Raw genomic sequence first — 15,958 nt, forward strand, 5'->3', positions numbered from 1 at the left:
GCCAGCTGGTGGTATTGATATGAGTACAAGAAAAAAAATGAGATGGGGCTGGCATGAGAGAATAGAATATGTCAGATGGAAGAAGTGTGGTTGAGCCTTAGCAAAGCTAGAACAAACTAAACAGAGCTGAGTCAAAACACAACTATCAGGAACTATCACAACATTGTAAACCAAGTATATTTCAATTAAAAAAAAAACAAAGAAAATAATGGTAATAAATTTAAGTCCTACTGGAAACAAGGGAGTAGAGATATGAATGGAGAAGGATGAAGCAATTCAGAGTGTCCTATTAGAGTCTTGGGCATCCACCTGCCAACGTAGGAGCCTCAGGGGACTCAGGTTCAGTCCCTGGGTCAGGAAGACCCACTGCAGTAGGAAATGGCAACCATCTCAATATTCTTGCTGGGGTAATCCCATAGACAGAGGGGCTTAGTGGGCTCCATGGGGTTGCAAAGAGTTGGACTTGACTGAGCACACACCTGCACATGTATTAGGGTCTACTAGAACCTACTAGGAGGTAAATAAGTGGTATGCTAAGTGCTTCTGGCTGAAAATCTCTACTCATCTTCACATATCCATTGCTAAGACAATGCAAGGATCTGGAGCTCACAGAGAGGATTCTTGGACCATGATTCCTTTCAGTTGATGTAGGTTGTTCTATCAGTAACACTTCCATTGTTTTATTATTCTACAAAATGCATGGGATAGATTTCTAAATAGAAACACATCTTGACTGGTCAGTGAACATGAAAGATTTTAGTCTCAAGTTATGTTTGCCAAATTTCTCTATCCAAATTCTGGCACCTGGGAAGAGAAAAAATTGGGCTATTTCTCTAAAGGATTGACAAAATTTTTCTATTATTTTCAATTTTTTCCCATTTATTATTCGAGAATATTGGGCAGAGTTCCCTGTGCTATACACTAGGTCCTTGTTGGTTATTTTAAATAACCAGTGTGTACTCCTGTTAAGTTGGATTTGGTGAGTGTATATGTTCATATTTCTTGTGTTTGTGCTTTAGTAACCCACTTCATTTTGCTTAAGAAATATAGGGTATAGATTCCAAGCATAAAATGATGCTTCACAAGACCCAAAGGCAGGATTGTAGCTGAGTTTGCCACACGAACCAAGGTAAAGTCTCCCTCAGGAGTCTTTTCTCTCAGATCAGCAGATCCTCTGCCATTTCCTTCCAGTCAGCATGGGAGAAAGTAGCTTCCAGTCAGTCACCAACTGCTATTAATAATAAATCCACTCAAGAGAGCACTGGATTGGCTGAAGTCTTCCAGTCCTCATTTCTGATTGGTTGGATGAGGACCAATCATTCTTGGGTCATCATGTGTAGAGAGTGGAGGGGCGGCAAGGCCACTGGGGGTTTTCTCCTGTGGTTCCTTTCACGGCAGCCATGTAGACCAGGGACTGAAGGAGAGTGAGAATTTCTGGAGGAGGTCATGGTGAGGGTGTTCTGTCTGCATGGGCAATAGCACTGAAGAGGTGCTGAGTAACCAGAAAAATAGGTAGCAAGACACAGAACATAACCACCAGTATTGCAAGGAAAAAACAAACAAACAATTTGACACAAAAACAGATGAGCCCTATCAGCAAGAGTGAGTAGTGGGGTCCGAGCAGCCAGACTGTCTGGTCACTGTCACCTCCCCAGAATTCAACAAAGTTCCAGCTGGGACCCTTGGATGATGATATATGGAATGATGACCTGAGTTATTGGAAAGGAGGGGGAGATAACTTGAGGCTGCTTTCAAAAGGAAAATCCTTTTAAAGGAAGGGTAACTAGTTAATTTGTGGAGGCGTGTTTCAGGAGGGCTTAAAACGGAGCTGCCATTGGTAAACACTCTTTACCTTGACTCGCCTGAAGAGAGAATCGGCAGCCCAACCCACTGCAACTGAAGAAGTTGTGTTTCATTGTCAACTTAGCAGACCCAGCCTGTAACACATTGCATATCCTTCTCCAATATGTGTCCTCAGCATTGAATTCCTTCTTTAGTTAAGCATATTTTCCCAATATGTGATTTTGTTTGGTCAGATCAACACATTTCGCATCACATCAATCATTTGCAATTACCATCTGGTGATCCCTAAAATTGCTGTATGTAAACTTTTGCTTATTTTTTCAAACTGTTTCATATGTCTTTATCTTGGTCAGTATACACAGATACTGCATCTTTGCTTGTGTGCTCAGTTGCTAAGTTGTGTTCAACTCTGCAACCCCATGAACTGTAGCCAACCAGGCTCCTCCATGGAATTCTCCAGGCAAGAATACTGGAGTGAGTTGCCATTTCCTTCTCCAGGGGATCCCTTCCCAAACCAGGGATCGAACCCTCATCCCCTGCATTGCAGGTGGATTCTTCACCATTGAGCCACATGGGAAGCCCATTGCAGCCTTAGAAGGGATATAAATTATTAGGGACCATTCTGATTGCAAACCATACTGCTTGATATCAAGGAGGCAGGAGCAGGGGTGAGGATGGACATGAGTAGGGTGACTAATGTGAAATTTCTTGAGATATCATTCTTTCCACTTATAGCTATTAGTTGATTCATGGTTGAGAGGCACTACCAAACTACCGCACAATTGCATTCATCTCACACACTAGCAAAGTAATGCTCAAAATTCTCCAAGCCAGGCTTCAGCAATACATGAACCATGAACTTCCAGATGTTGAAGCTGGCTTTAGAAAAGGCAGAGGAACCAGAGATCAAATTGCCAACATCTGCTGGATCATTGAAAAAGCAGGAGATTCCAGAAAAACACCTACTTCTGCTTTATTGAATATGCCAAAGCCTTTGACTGTTTGGATCATAATAAACTGTGGAAAATTCTTCTAGGGATGGGAATACCAGACCACCTGACCTGCCTCTTGAGAAATCTGTATGCAGGTCAGGAAGCAACAGTTAGAACTGTACATGGAACAACAGACTTGTTCCAAATCAGGAAAGGAGTACGTCAAGGCTGTATACTGTCACCTGCTTATTTAACTTATATTCAGAGTACATCATGAGAAACGCTGGGCTGAATGAAGCACAAGCTGGAATCAAGATTCCTGGGAGAAATGTCAATAACCTCAGATAAGCAGATGATACCACCCTTATGGTAGAAAGCAAAGGAGAACTAAAGAGCCTCTTGATAAAATTTGAAAGAGGAGAGTGAAAAAGTTGGCTTAAAGTTCAACATTCAGAAAACTAAGATCATGGCATCCAGTCCCATCACTTGATGACAAATAGATGGGGAAACAGTGGAAATAGTGGCTGACTTTATATTTTGGGCTCCAAAATCACTGCAGGTGATGACTGCAGCCATGAAATTAAAAGACACTTGCTCATTGGAAGGAAGGTTATCACCAACCTAGACAGCATTTTAGAAAGCAGAGACATTACTTTGCCAACAAAGGTCCATCTAGTCAAAGCTATGGTTTTTCCAGTGGTCATGTATGGATGTGAGAGTTGGACTGTAAAGAAATCTGACCACTGAAGAATTGATGCTTTTGAAGTGTAATGTTGGAGAAGACTCTTGAGAGTCCCTTGGACTGCAAGGAGATCCAACCAGTCCATCTGAAAGGAGATCAGTCCTGGGTGTTCATTGGAAGGACTGATGTTGAAGCTGAAACTCCAATACTTTGGCCACCTGATGTGAAGAGCTGACTCATTTGAAAAGACCCTGATGCTGGGAAAGATTGAAGGCAGGAGGAGAAGGGGACGACAGGGAATGAGATGGTTGGATGGCATCATCAACTCAATGGACATGAGTTTGGGTAAACTTGGGCAGTTGGTGATGGACAGGGAGGCCTGGTGTGCTGCGGTTCATGGGGTCGCAGAGTTGGACAGGACTGAGCAACTGAACTGAGTGACACTTCTTTCAAGTTGTTTTAAGTTCTATTTTAAATTTTCAACCATTTAATAAATGTCCATTTTGAATATCTAGTAGATACCAATCACCAACTATTATCATGTGAAATTCACCTTGGGGGTTTTGAAAGGATTGTGAATATTACTATCTTCCCTTGGTAGATGAACAAGTGGAAACTCAGGGAGGTTAAGTAACTTATGCAGGATTATCAAGCTAGTATCAGGAAATGTTGTTAACCTAAATTATCCAAAATAATCCTATTTAATTCTATTTGTATGCTCTAGACTAGTGCTTTAGCTGAGTATATACCTTCCATGAGGTGACACCCAGACCTAGTCTTATCCTGGAGTCTTCTCTTTGCAGAATGGCTCCTCACCTTCTTGTTCTAACTGTAATGGGGCTGTCTCTGAGTTGAACTTTCTGTCACAGCATCTCAAGTAGATGCTGTTTCCTTCTTTTACATCCCAGGTACATCCAGGGTGAAAGGGAACATCTGTGTCCTCCTTCCTCTCCGTGGCTGTTTTTAATGACTTTCTCCCTCCCTAGAACAAAACAAAACAATCAATCAAAGAAACAAGCAAAAAAGAAGTGAAAGTAAAAAAGACACTCTTCAGAACACAATGTTGATGCCAGTCTCTTGAATTAAGTTGTCAAATTTGTTGACATGAGTTACACGCTTACAAGGGATTACCACAGTATTAGCTATTATTAGTATTAGAATTGTTATTATCAACTATATATCTTAAAAATAAAGCAACCTATAAATATGGTCATATCACAAAACCCACAGTCCTTCCTTTATGGAAAATAAAAGAGTTCTTATTCAGGGAAGCTGGCTTTATATTCATGACAAGCATTTTCAATTTTAATATGTTTGCTTACATGAGATGCAGATTGTAATTTAATGGCAGACTGTTTAATTATGCCTTCATTTGTATAAATTGTAATGTTGCTGCTGCATAAATGAAGTAAAAATCTCTTTAATTTCCTCCTCAATATTTAATTTAAATCAATGATAAACAGCGGTTGTCTCTTTGAAACAATGTTAATTAATATTCAGAAGACTAAATTTGTTTTTGAATGTATGGCATGTGTGGCATGTTGGTTTCATAAATGAACTGGAAATAAGATTGATAGAATTAAATAAACCCCCAAAAGGGGAAAATGCCATGCAGTTCATTTCAGTGCATCTCTGCCATTAGGAAGATGTACAATATGGGCTTTACATTGTGAAATTGTTCCTGTAATCGTTGTCCAATAAGTAACTCAGGGATTAGCCTTAAACATATTTTATTCATATACTACAAAATTATTCAAATGGTTGAAGCATCATTTTTTTCTTTCAAACTAATCTCATCTGTTTTTACATCCAATTAAAGAATTAATAAGATAAAGAGGGGAGTGAGAAGAGTAATTTTGCTAAACCTCTGTAGGCCAGATGACATACCTTATACCAGGGATATAAATGAATAATACAAGATGGCAGTTCTTAAGGGATTTATAATGTAATGCAGTCCATAAAAATGGAGAGTTCTAATACATACAAAATGGTAAGTGCTTTTATAGAGAATAATGCAGTATTTGTGGCAGGAGGAGAAGCAAGGCGCAGTTAACTTTACCTAAATTAGCATCCTTGGGGTTGCAAAGAGTCGGACATGACTGAGTGACTGAACTGAGCTGAACTGAAATTAGCATCACCTGTGTGATCAGCACCAGGACTTTTGTTACTAATAACGGAGTATTGAGTCTCTGTTGTACATAAGATGATGTTCCAGGTAATTTGTATTTGTACATTTAATCCTTATGATCCTCTGCAGGTCCAGAGATGTTCAACAATTTGTCCAAGAAGACACAGCTTATAAACAGCACAATAAACCGCAAAATTTGAACACACCAACAATTGTCAAGGTATCAGAAGAATTTGTCCATTTTGAGAGTGGCCGTAACTGCTAGGTCAAAAACAGAGGAATCAGAGCCCCCCATGGGGAGGTAGCACTGTAGAGGCAGTCACTCAGTCGTGTCCGACTCTTTGCAACCCCATGGACTGTAGCCCGCCAGGCTTCTCTGTCCATGGAATTCTCTAGGCAAGAATACTGCAGTGGGTTGCCATTTCCTACTCCAGGGGATCTTCCCAACCCAGGGATCAGATCTGTGTCTCCTGCATTGCAGACAGACTCTTTACTATCTGAGCCACCAGGGAAGCCCAAATATAATGTAAGTGCTGTGTAAACTGTTGAAGATGAGTGGCAAATTCAAGTTCTGTTTTTTTCTGGAATATCACAGAATTTTTTTTTCAAGTATTTTCCACCCTTTTTTCAGTTGAATCCCTGGATATGCAGATACATAAGGAGAGGAGCTGGCATAAGCCCAGTCATTGAGAGGCTTTGACTCCACAAGGACATCATCCATTCAAGAATTCAAACTCAAACTTGAAACCAAGCAGAGAGTAAGAGGTGCCTTTCTCTAGCTCCTTGTTTAAAGCAATCTCCCCTTCCCTACTAATTGTCGCTTTCCCATCTTTTGAATTGAGTCTTCCCTCCCTTAAAAAAAAAAATTATTTACTAGATTGCATTCAGATTCCAGTTGTATCAAGTGGGATCTTTCAGTTGCAGCATGAGAACTCTTAGCTGTGTCATGTAGGATCTAGTTCCCTGGCTGGGGATCAAACATAGGCCTCCTGCATTGGGAGTGCAGTGTTTTACCCACTGGACCACCAGGGAAGTCCCTGAGTCTCTGCTGCTGATCTCAACTGCTCTTTCATTGTCCTCTATTATTTTTTTGCCTGGATCACTGCTCCTGCTTCCTAACTGCTTTTTCTGCCTTTTGCCTCACCTCATATTAATATACCCTACAGTTTGATGCATGATCAAGCATTCAGAATTTTAAAAACCATCACTACACTCCAGGGTTTAAACTCTGTAATGACTCTCTATACCCTAAAGATTAAGGCCAAGCTACATATGACACCATTCATAGACCCCCATGTCAGCTAGCGTCCACCTACATATCTTGACACATCTCCCCCTGCCCATCCCATGTAGACCCTCTGACCCACAAAAGTGTTTATTTTATCTATGCAGAGTCAACCTTCATAGCTATATATTTTGTTGCACATATTTCCTCTTGAGCAATTTTTGTCCCCACAGAGTGTTTCCCAGGTGGTGCAATGGTAAAGAATCTACCTGCCAATACAGGAGATGCAAGAGACACGGGTTCAATTCCTGCATCGGGAAGATCCCCTGGAAGTGGAAATGGCAACCCACTCCAGTATTCTTGCCTGGAGAGTCCCATGGACAGAGGAGCCTGGCAGGCTACAGTCTACAGATTCACAGATTTGGACATGACTGAGCATTGATCTGAGCTCAGAGTGCTAATACTTGCATCTTCCTTATAAGATTTTCTGAGGATTAAAGTGATAACATGCCTGACACACAGAAGGCACCCAACAATTCCCGTTTCCTTTCTCACCATTGTATCTGACCCAACCATGTATCTTCCCCATCGTTGATGTTCATTATATTTGTAGATCTGTTGTTGAAACAATTAAGACCTCCATATCCTTCTGGAAGCAATCACCATAAATTAGCTTTATAATTCTCAAAATAGCTAAATGTCAACAGCGAGTTTATTCTATTTTTTCTCCTCTAATTACTTCTTAACTTCCTCCTATTTTGAGAGCACATTCCTCCATTTTTCTCCTTCTTGGAACACTGGAGAGTTTGCTGCATTTCCCAAAGCTGCCCTCTGGGTTCTCTTTCTCATCCTCCTTCTCCCTCCCTCCTTCATTTTTTCCCTCCTGAAGTATAAGTCACTAATGATCTTGTATGCTTAGTCGCTCAGTCCTGTCCGACTCTCTGTGACCCCATGGACTGTAGCCCACCAGGCTCCTCTGCCCATAGGATTCTCCAGGCAAGAATGCTGGAGTGGGTTGCCATGCCTTCCTCCAAGGGATCTTCCCAACCCAGGGATCGAACTCAGGTCTCCCACATCGCAGGTGGGCTCTTTCCCATCTGAGCCACCAGGAATCTTATAGACCATCAAATATCACTCCCACCCAGAGCAGGGGTGCCCCTTGTGAGTCATGGTGTCGCAGCCTTCTGAACACAGCCTCATTTAATTTTACAAGCACTTGTGCAGGGCCCCAAATGGCCAGTCACTGAGCTAAGGGCTTTGTGTGAAGGGATGAGTGGTGAGATGTTTGACACCTGAATGATCTGGTCTTACCCTGAGCCTTTGTTCCTGTCACGTAACCCCTCATGGAGGGCCTCATGAACTACACGAATAACTCTGGACTCTCCTCTTTTTTCCTTTAAGACCGATTGAATACCGGGAGATCCAACCAAAATGTTAGTCGTGTTGGGTGCCACAAAGCCATCTCAGCAGACCACACCCTGAATCCCATCACTCCCCTCCTTAGGCTGCTCTGGGCTTCCTCTCCCAGTAGCTTGGACCATCAACCTCAAACTGCAAAGCTTCTGGCGGTGAACTGTCTTCATGGATCACCACCCCTGCCCCAAAGGTAATGTGTGCTCCTTGAGGAAGGAAACCACATCCTTGTTCTCCAAAACTAGCCACTATGTTTGTTCAGAAAGCTTTCTTCTTTTCAATGGAGATGAGTCATTTATTTTCAATGTGCACTTCACCCACATTCAAAACAAGTATTAGAGATGACTTAAACTCAAAAAGACATCCAAAATCCCTTACAGCAGGAATACAAAATGGGAAACAACATCAAGAGACTGGGAAATAAATAAGTCAAATCCCCCGTTAGGTAGTTTTATATAGTTTCTGTCTTTTGAAGCTTTAAATTCAATTCTGAACTTTCTGAAAGCCCAGACAGAAAAAAGAAAATGGCCCTTCATGTAATTCTCACTGTTAGGAGTTATTGTCTTCTCAACTTCTCTTCAATCCTCTATCAGCATTAGATCACAGCGTGGTAATAGAAAGTGACCATTGCTTGCCTGTTTTTCCACTGCGGCCCCTGCAGGGGTTGGGTTTTGTCTGTTCTTGCTCATTCAGCAGAGGCCTCTGCAAACATGGTCTTACAAGGTCTAGAGTCAATCCTGACCACGTTTGCATTGCGTATGTCTAAGGTCAACCAAAACTCATGACTGACATCGCGCCTGTTCACCAGACGTCGACTAAAGCCTCAAAATTTATGGTAATTCTACACAAATAATTTCTATAGCTATTCCAAGTGGGGTTTTTAACTGTATACGACAAAAATGAACTTGGCTAACTTAGAGAATACATTTCTGGAAGTGTATCATAGAGAAGCAATGGAAAGGCTGGAGAATCAGACTGGGACAATGGACCAGAGCTTTGTGTTGAGGAAACCAAGGTAAATAGTTTGATGGATAAATTCCATCAAACTCAGGGACACTGCTGACACTGGAGTTTGCCACTCTGTCCTGAAATTTCTCTTATGCTCTCTTTCATTTGTCTTTCTCCTTCCAAACTGAGTAGAGGGTGGGGCAGTTAATTGACAGAAGTTTAGCCACGCCTGAGCCTTTGTTTCAAGCAGACAGGGAGAAGAAGACTGGGTCTTCCATAACATGGATCCCTGCTGCCCTCTAGAACTCAAGCCCCTGTACAGAAAGGAGCTCCTGTGCTGGATGGAAGATTCCCAGTAGGTGATGCTAAAATAGTCTTGCTTCTGCTTGGTACTCTCACATCCCCTTTGCTCCCAGCCCAGACTTGGAGGGTGCTGCATGCCTCTCGGAGATGGTTAAATGGTTTAGTACATACTCTCACTTCAGACATTTGAAGGATTGACAGTGTCAGGGAAATTAGGCTTATTCTTGTGCCTCCAAGTGACAGAACTAAAACTAAGGTGTGGATGTTATTGGGAAATCTTTCTCCATGAAAGAAAGAACTGCCAAAGAGCAGGTGCTGCCCAAAGATGGAACGGCAGGCTTGGGAGGGTTTGGGAACCCTGGCCCTGAACCATTCAAGGTGAGACTGCGTGAAGGCTCAGCAGAGAACCTCTAGAGCTTCACTTTCCAATATGGGAGCTCACATTTAAATTTAAATTAATTTGAATTTCAACATCAAGTTCCTCAGTTGCACCAGCCACATTCCAATGATGCAGTAGCCACATACAATCACGTGCTATATTTGAAAACAAAGATATAAAATCTTCCATCATCACAATAAATTCTATTGGACAGGACTGTTATGGAGGGCTTCATTCATCAAATTAGACTGCTTTGAATGAAAACCTTTCAGTACTAATGGTATGTTGTGTTGTGCCAAGCTCAGTTGCTCAGTTATGTTGGACTTTTTGCAGCTCCATGGATCATAACACACCAGACTTCTCTGTGCATGGAATTTTCCAGGGAATAATACTGGAGTGGGTTGTCATTTCCTTCTCCAGGGGATCTTTCTGACCCAGGGATTGAGCTCATGTCTCCTGCATTGGCAGGTAGATTCTTTACCACTGAGCTACCTGGGAAGCCCCACTAACAGTATATGTGAAATTATATACCTTAGGATAGATACTGTTCTTTATATTCATATTCAAATGAGGCCAACAATACAAGTCCAGGCTCCAAGCTGGAGGCGACAATTGGGCTCTGCCCCAAAACTGTTGACAATGAATGAAAAGGACCGATAGTAAATATTCTAGATTTTGCTGTCCATGTGATTTCTGTCGTAACTGATCAACTCAAGCTGTTGTAATGCAAATGTGGCCATAGACAACATAAAAATAGCTGTGATACTGTGTTCCAAAACCACTTTATGGATAGTAAAATTTGAATTCCATATAATTGCCATGTGTCACACAATATACTATTCTTTTGATTTTTTCCCCCCCAAACACTTGTAAATGTAATAAGTGTAGTTAGCAACCTCTTCCCTAAAGGGTCTCTCAGCGCTGGAATAGCTAAGAAAAGATCATCTGACCAATCCTCTCCAATTTCTGCAATTGCCAAAACACCCTGCCTATAAGCAGTAGATTATTGTGGTAATGTTAGTAGTGATGTGATTATTGCCCTTTGCCCTTCACCATTTCTTCACCCCTGACTGTCCTGAAAATCAGTATAGCTTAGTAATTACCAGCACAGACTCATTTATGAATGCTCAGTCGTGTCGGACTCTTTGTAAACCCATGGACTATAACCTGCCAGACTCCTCTGTCCATGAGATTTCCCAGGCAAGAATACTGGCGTGGGTGGCCATCCCCTTCTCCAGGGGATCTTCTCCATCCAGGGACTGAACCTGGGGTCTCCTGCATTTCAGGATGGTTCTTTACTGTCTGAGCCACGCAGGGAAGCCTTAGTAATTACCAACACAGCCCCATTTGTGAATACGAGCTTCACTACTCGATAGTGATGCCGTTTCAAACAATTTAAGAAATAATTTTACACATCTGTTTTATTGCTGCTGTTACTGTAACTTTAAATTGCAAAATATGGCAGGATCACATACCTACTGTAGTTATTTTGAGGGTTACATGGCATAATTTTGGTAAAACCTTTAGGAAAATATATGTCAACTGTGCATTCTAAATGGAAGCTATTGTTGCTCACATTCATATAATAATAATCATTAGATGGAAACTGGTTGAACTGACATCAAAGTCTGTATATGTAATAATGTGAGATTGACAGAGGCTGCCCAGAAAAACTAAGTTCTATCAAAGCCAGCACTAGTTAGAATTTTATTCCTAATGCAAACATTTCTTCCCAAAAGGAATAATTTTGAGGGCTATGCCAACTGCTAAATGCCACATAACATCAGGAAACTTGACTCGTAAGGGAAGAGAAATTATGTATTTGATTGGAACAGCATTTCCTCCAATTTTCAGGAAGCTATGATTAGTTTCCTGCAAATGAGGCTTTAATTGGACCCACTCTGAACTGATGAGCAGATCTGGGGAGTGTTATGTTGTTTCCCAGGTGGATTTGGTCACACTTGGGTAAAGAGCAGAGGTTAGCTTGTAGCCCAGCTGTGACCATGAACCGTCACAGTAGAGGGGCTGGAGGCAGGGGTGTTTATTGCTTCCTAATTTAAAAGCAACCCTCCCCCAAACCATCCAAACTGTAAAAGATGAGCCACTAGTTCTTCTTTCTTTATTCATCACTTTGTGGACAATATGTACTAAAAGTGTTAGTTCTCATTTTCAATAAACTTTTATTTAAAAAACATTTTTATTGAAGTATAGTTGCTTTTCAATGCTGTGTTAGTTTCTGCTGTACAGACAAAATGAATCAACCATACATATACACATACCACCTCTTGTTCAGATTTCCTTCTCATTTAGGTCACCACAGAGCATTGAGTAGAATTTCCTGTGCTTTCCAGCTTGGTTCTCCATAGTTATCTATTTTATACAGAGTATCAGTGGTATGCATATACATCAATCCCAATCTCCCAATTCATCTCACCCCTCCTTTCTGCCCTGGGTGTCCATACATTTGTTCTCTACGTCTGTGTCTCTATTTCTGCTTTACAGATGGGTTCATCTCTGCCATAGCTCTAGATTCCACAAATATGCATCAATAAACTATTTTCTTTTAAGCATACAGATAAAGACTAAGTCACACCATAGAACCAGAATGACATAATAAAAAACAGTAGCAAGAAACATAATTCTGAAGAAAAGTATTCAGTACAGAAAACATTTATTGAGCAGTAAACATTTATTGAGCCAGGCACTGTGATGATATACATGATCCCAATAACAAAGAAGCCAGCCCCTGCTCTCCAGAAGTTCTTAGCCTAGTATGAAAGAATGGCATGAACAAAATGTGTTTAAATGCAGCATTAAGTTCCGAGCCTCCCCAGTGCTGAAGAACGGTCATGTGTGGGCTGTTTCCTGGTTAAGGACTCTCAGGCCACAAGTAGGGATGGCATCAGTCCCAGCCACTGATGTCACGTTGGGGGTCTGGGCGTCAGCTCCAGGGACATCTTCCAGGAGGAGGGGCACATCTTTCTCTCTTCACAAAGGCTCAGTGCACTTATCCAGCCTTTTTCTCATTGTGGTGAAAAGAAAGGAAAAAGGAGGAGGAGGAGGAGGGGGAGGAGGGGGAGCAGGAAGAAGAAGGCAGAAAAGAAAAAAGTGAAGAAAACAAAACCTACTTAGAGAAGAGAAGGTGGAAGAGAATTATTATAAAGACAGAAAGAAAGAAACAAAAGATGCAGAAGAATTCTTACAAATGTCAGAGTTGAGAAGGTCCTTAGCATCATCTAGTCCACAGTTGGCAAAATTTTCTCTAAAGGGCCAGATAGTTATTATTACTTTTTTATTTTGAGGATCAGGTGGTCTCTAAACAACTGTACAACTGTTGTTGTAATAGACACTATGAAATAAATGGGCATGGCCACGTTCCAATTAAATTTAATTACAAAAGCAGGCAGCGGATCGGCAGGCTATAGCTTACGGACTCCTGAATTCTAACCCATGGATACCAACCACACAGCTGAGCATCTTGGTAATGCTTTAGCCAGGTTCTTGGTAATTTCACATATATTCTCCATTTAATTCCACCCAAACATCCTTATGACAAAGGCCCTGCTTTTCTTACTTTATCAGTGAAGAAACTGAGATTTAGAGACATTAAGCTTGAACAAACTCACCTGGAAGAGTGACTGGGTCTTACTTAAGTGCTCAGTTGCTCAGTGGTGTTCGATTCTTTGGAGAGGGTTGTCATTTCCTTCTCTAAGGGATCTTCCTGACCCAGGGATCAAACCCACGTCTCCTGCATCTCCTGCATTATTAGGCGGATTCTTTACCACTGATGCCTTTATCCATTTTCAGTCACCATAATATTTCTCCATTTTCTGAAATACATTACAGGTTCTCAGTTCTAACAGTGTGGGAAATGGGAGGCTCAGAGAAGTTCAGCTGCTTGCTCACATGGGTCAGTAAACCCATGCCAGAGCAAGCGCTGGAACACACGTATCCTGAATTCTATAACCTCTTGTTGTCCAGGGTGTAGACACGATGCCTTGCTGGACCGTTAGGCACACCTCAGTGTGTCCACGTGAGGCACCCCTCGCAGGCAGCCTGGCTTCTTGAATTTGGCTGGCCCTGGTGTTTCAAATGTGAAGTTTTAATCCAACTTTCTTTTAAACTAAAAAAAAAAAAATTTTCCCTGAGCTGTTGAAATGAAATAATTGCCTTGAATATTGTGAGAAACTGGCCGAGTGCTATAGAGAACAATGTAATTCTAATTTAGTGGGTTTTCAAGTTTTCTAGTATAGATCACTGGGGGGGAGGGGGGTGGGAAGATGCTATATTTTTCTTTTCTGTTCAAGCATGAATGGAATATTTGCAACCTGAGATGACAGTTTTAGCAATTTGAGATGAGCTCATCTCCAAATAAACCTAATTTTCGGTATCATCCAACAGTCACAATCCATTCGTTCTGACCATTAAAACAAATGACAAAGAACAATGAGCTTCACAGTTCGGAGGCGTGTGAAATCAGAAGGGAGTGCTACTACCCAGCCACGGGGTCTCCTCTTTCCACTTGGTGAGGATTTAGAGGCCCTGGAAGGGAATCAGGCACAGTAAATGCAGACATGCCGGAGGATTCCCAGATTAAACTGAAAAACAGACAGATGTGGTCTTCACAGCAGCCTTGTCTTCCATCCCATCCCATCCCATCTCTTCAATTAAGTTCCATGTTGTTCTAGAGTAGAATTTATTCCCAACTTTGCCACATATAACGTATGTGACCCTAACACATGTATTTCATCTAACTGAACTTTAATGTCTTCATCTGTGAAATGGAAAAAAAAAAATGATTTCTGAAGTCTTGAATTTAAAGCAGGTACTATATGTATAAAATGATTGACTCAGTGCCAGTATTATTAAATATTGCTTCTATCCCTCCTCTAAGTTCCTAAGAAATAGAAGATGGATGGGACATGCTCATGGATTTAAGTAATGAAGAAAGCAGATAGCACCTCCTTACAGACCCTTGTCATCCCACACTCAGCTGTATTTCTTGTAGCTTCACATTTTATTTTATTTTGTCTTACAAAATAAGTGAAGATGAGTTTAAAGGGAGTCACACTGTCTTCAGTTACTTTTTTCATCTGTTGTCTCCTGTGGGAGAAAAGGAGCTTCAACACAAGCCCAGGGTTTGGGGTTCCCCCATCATCTCTGGTTTTGGTGCTGAAACATCTCATTGTGCTGTGAAATTAGTGCCCTACCACTGTTTCTCCCTGTTATTATTATTATCATTTTCTTGTCATCCTTAAGTTCCGGTGTCTGCGGTGTTTGAAGTCATGCAATTCTGCATTTGAAAGCAGCCAGCTCTAATATATTTGGTCAGGGAGACACAGTACTTCTTTCAATTCTGAGACTCAACACTCCGGAAAATTAGACATGAACTCAACACACAAAAATAACTCTGCAATGGCTCTACGATTCCATTTCTGGACAGAGTGGGCTTCCAGCCCAAGTGAAGTGCTTTTTTTTTTTTTTTTTTTTCTAACAGATTGAATCACTGTGAAGACACCCACAGCTCTCATTTCTAACTTTGCAAAACTGTCATTTTCAATCAAGGGCAGGAGCTAGCCATGAAATTAAGAAATGTTAAGGAAGGTGAAGAGCTTGAGGGAAGAAGGGAACTATTTCAGAAGTGAAATGGCTGGGATGAACTCCACTGAAGGTAACAGAATATAGGAATAACTGCCTGAAAAGTGGGTGAGTCATCTCCCTGTATCCCTTGTGAGATATGTCTGTGTGTTTGTGTGTCTGTGGATGGAGGACAATGATGAGGAAAATGGAGAGGGGAGGAAAGAAGAAAGAATGTGAAATGGGATGGTGGGAGAGATATTTCCTCTTTGGTAAAGGAGAGGTTTGGGGCTTCTCTGGTGGCTCAATGGTAAAGGATCCACCTGCCAATGTAGGAGAAACAGGAGATCCCTGGGTGTGGAAGATCCCCTGTAGAAGGAAATGACAACCCACTCCAATATTCTTGCCTGGGAGAGTGGCCAGAGAATCCTGGCAGAGTACAGTTCATGGGGTTGCAAAGAGTCAGACACGACTGAGCATGCACACACACGTAAAGGAGAGGTTTTATTTTCAATCTAAAGTCTTTCGCTCCATGGCATTTCCCAGCTGGGTGATCTTATGCCAAGTT

General features: G+C 41.5%; 1 protein-coding gene across 3 annotated transcripts in view; it reads left to right on the forward strand.

Moving 5' to 3' along the window:
- LOC129626560 (uncharacterized) overlaps positions 1-15,493 on the forward strand; it is an 87,835-nt gene extending 72,342 nt beyond the window's left edge. Inside the window, exons 4-7 of one of the 3 annotated variants that reach the window (XR_008702031.1) lie at positions 5,675-5,765; positions 6,177-6,310; positions 8,172-8,376; positions 15,311-15,493. The gene's annotated coding sequence lies outside the window, so the exon portion shown is untranslated. The remainder of the gene's footprint in view (positions 1-5,674; positions 5,766-6,176; positions 6,311-8,171; positions 8,377-15,310) is intronic. The other 2 variants (XR_008702020.1, XR_008702021.1) reach the window with 2 other exon arrangements.
- Positions 15,494-15,958: the final 465 nt, after the last annotated feature.

The sequence above is a fragment of the Bubalus kerabau genome, chromosome 14 (assembly GCF_029407905.1).
Source record: "Bubalus kerabau isolate K-KA32 ecotype Philippines breed swamp buffalo chromosome 14, PCC_UOA_SB_1v2, whole genome shotgun sequence".
Taxonomy (NCBI): Eukaryota; Metazoa; Chordata; class Mammalia; order Artiodactyla; family Bovidae; genus Bubalus; species Bubalus kerabau.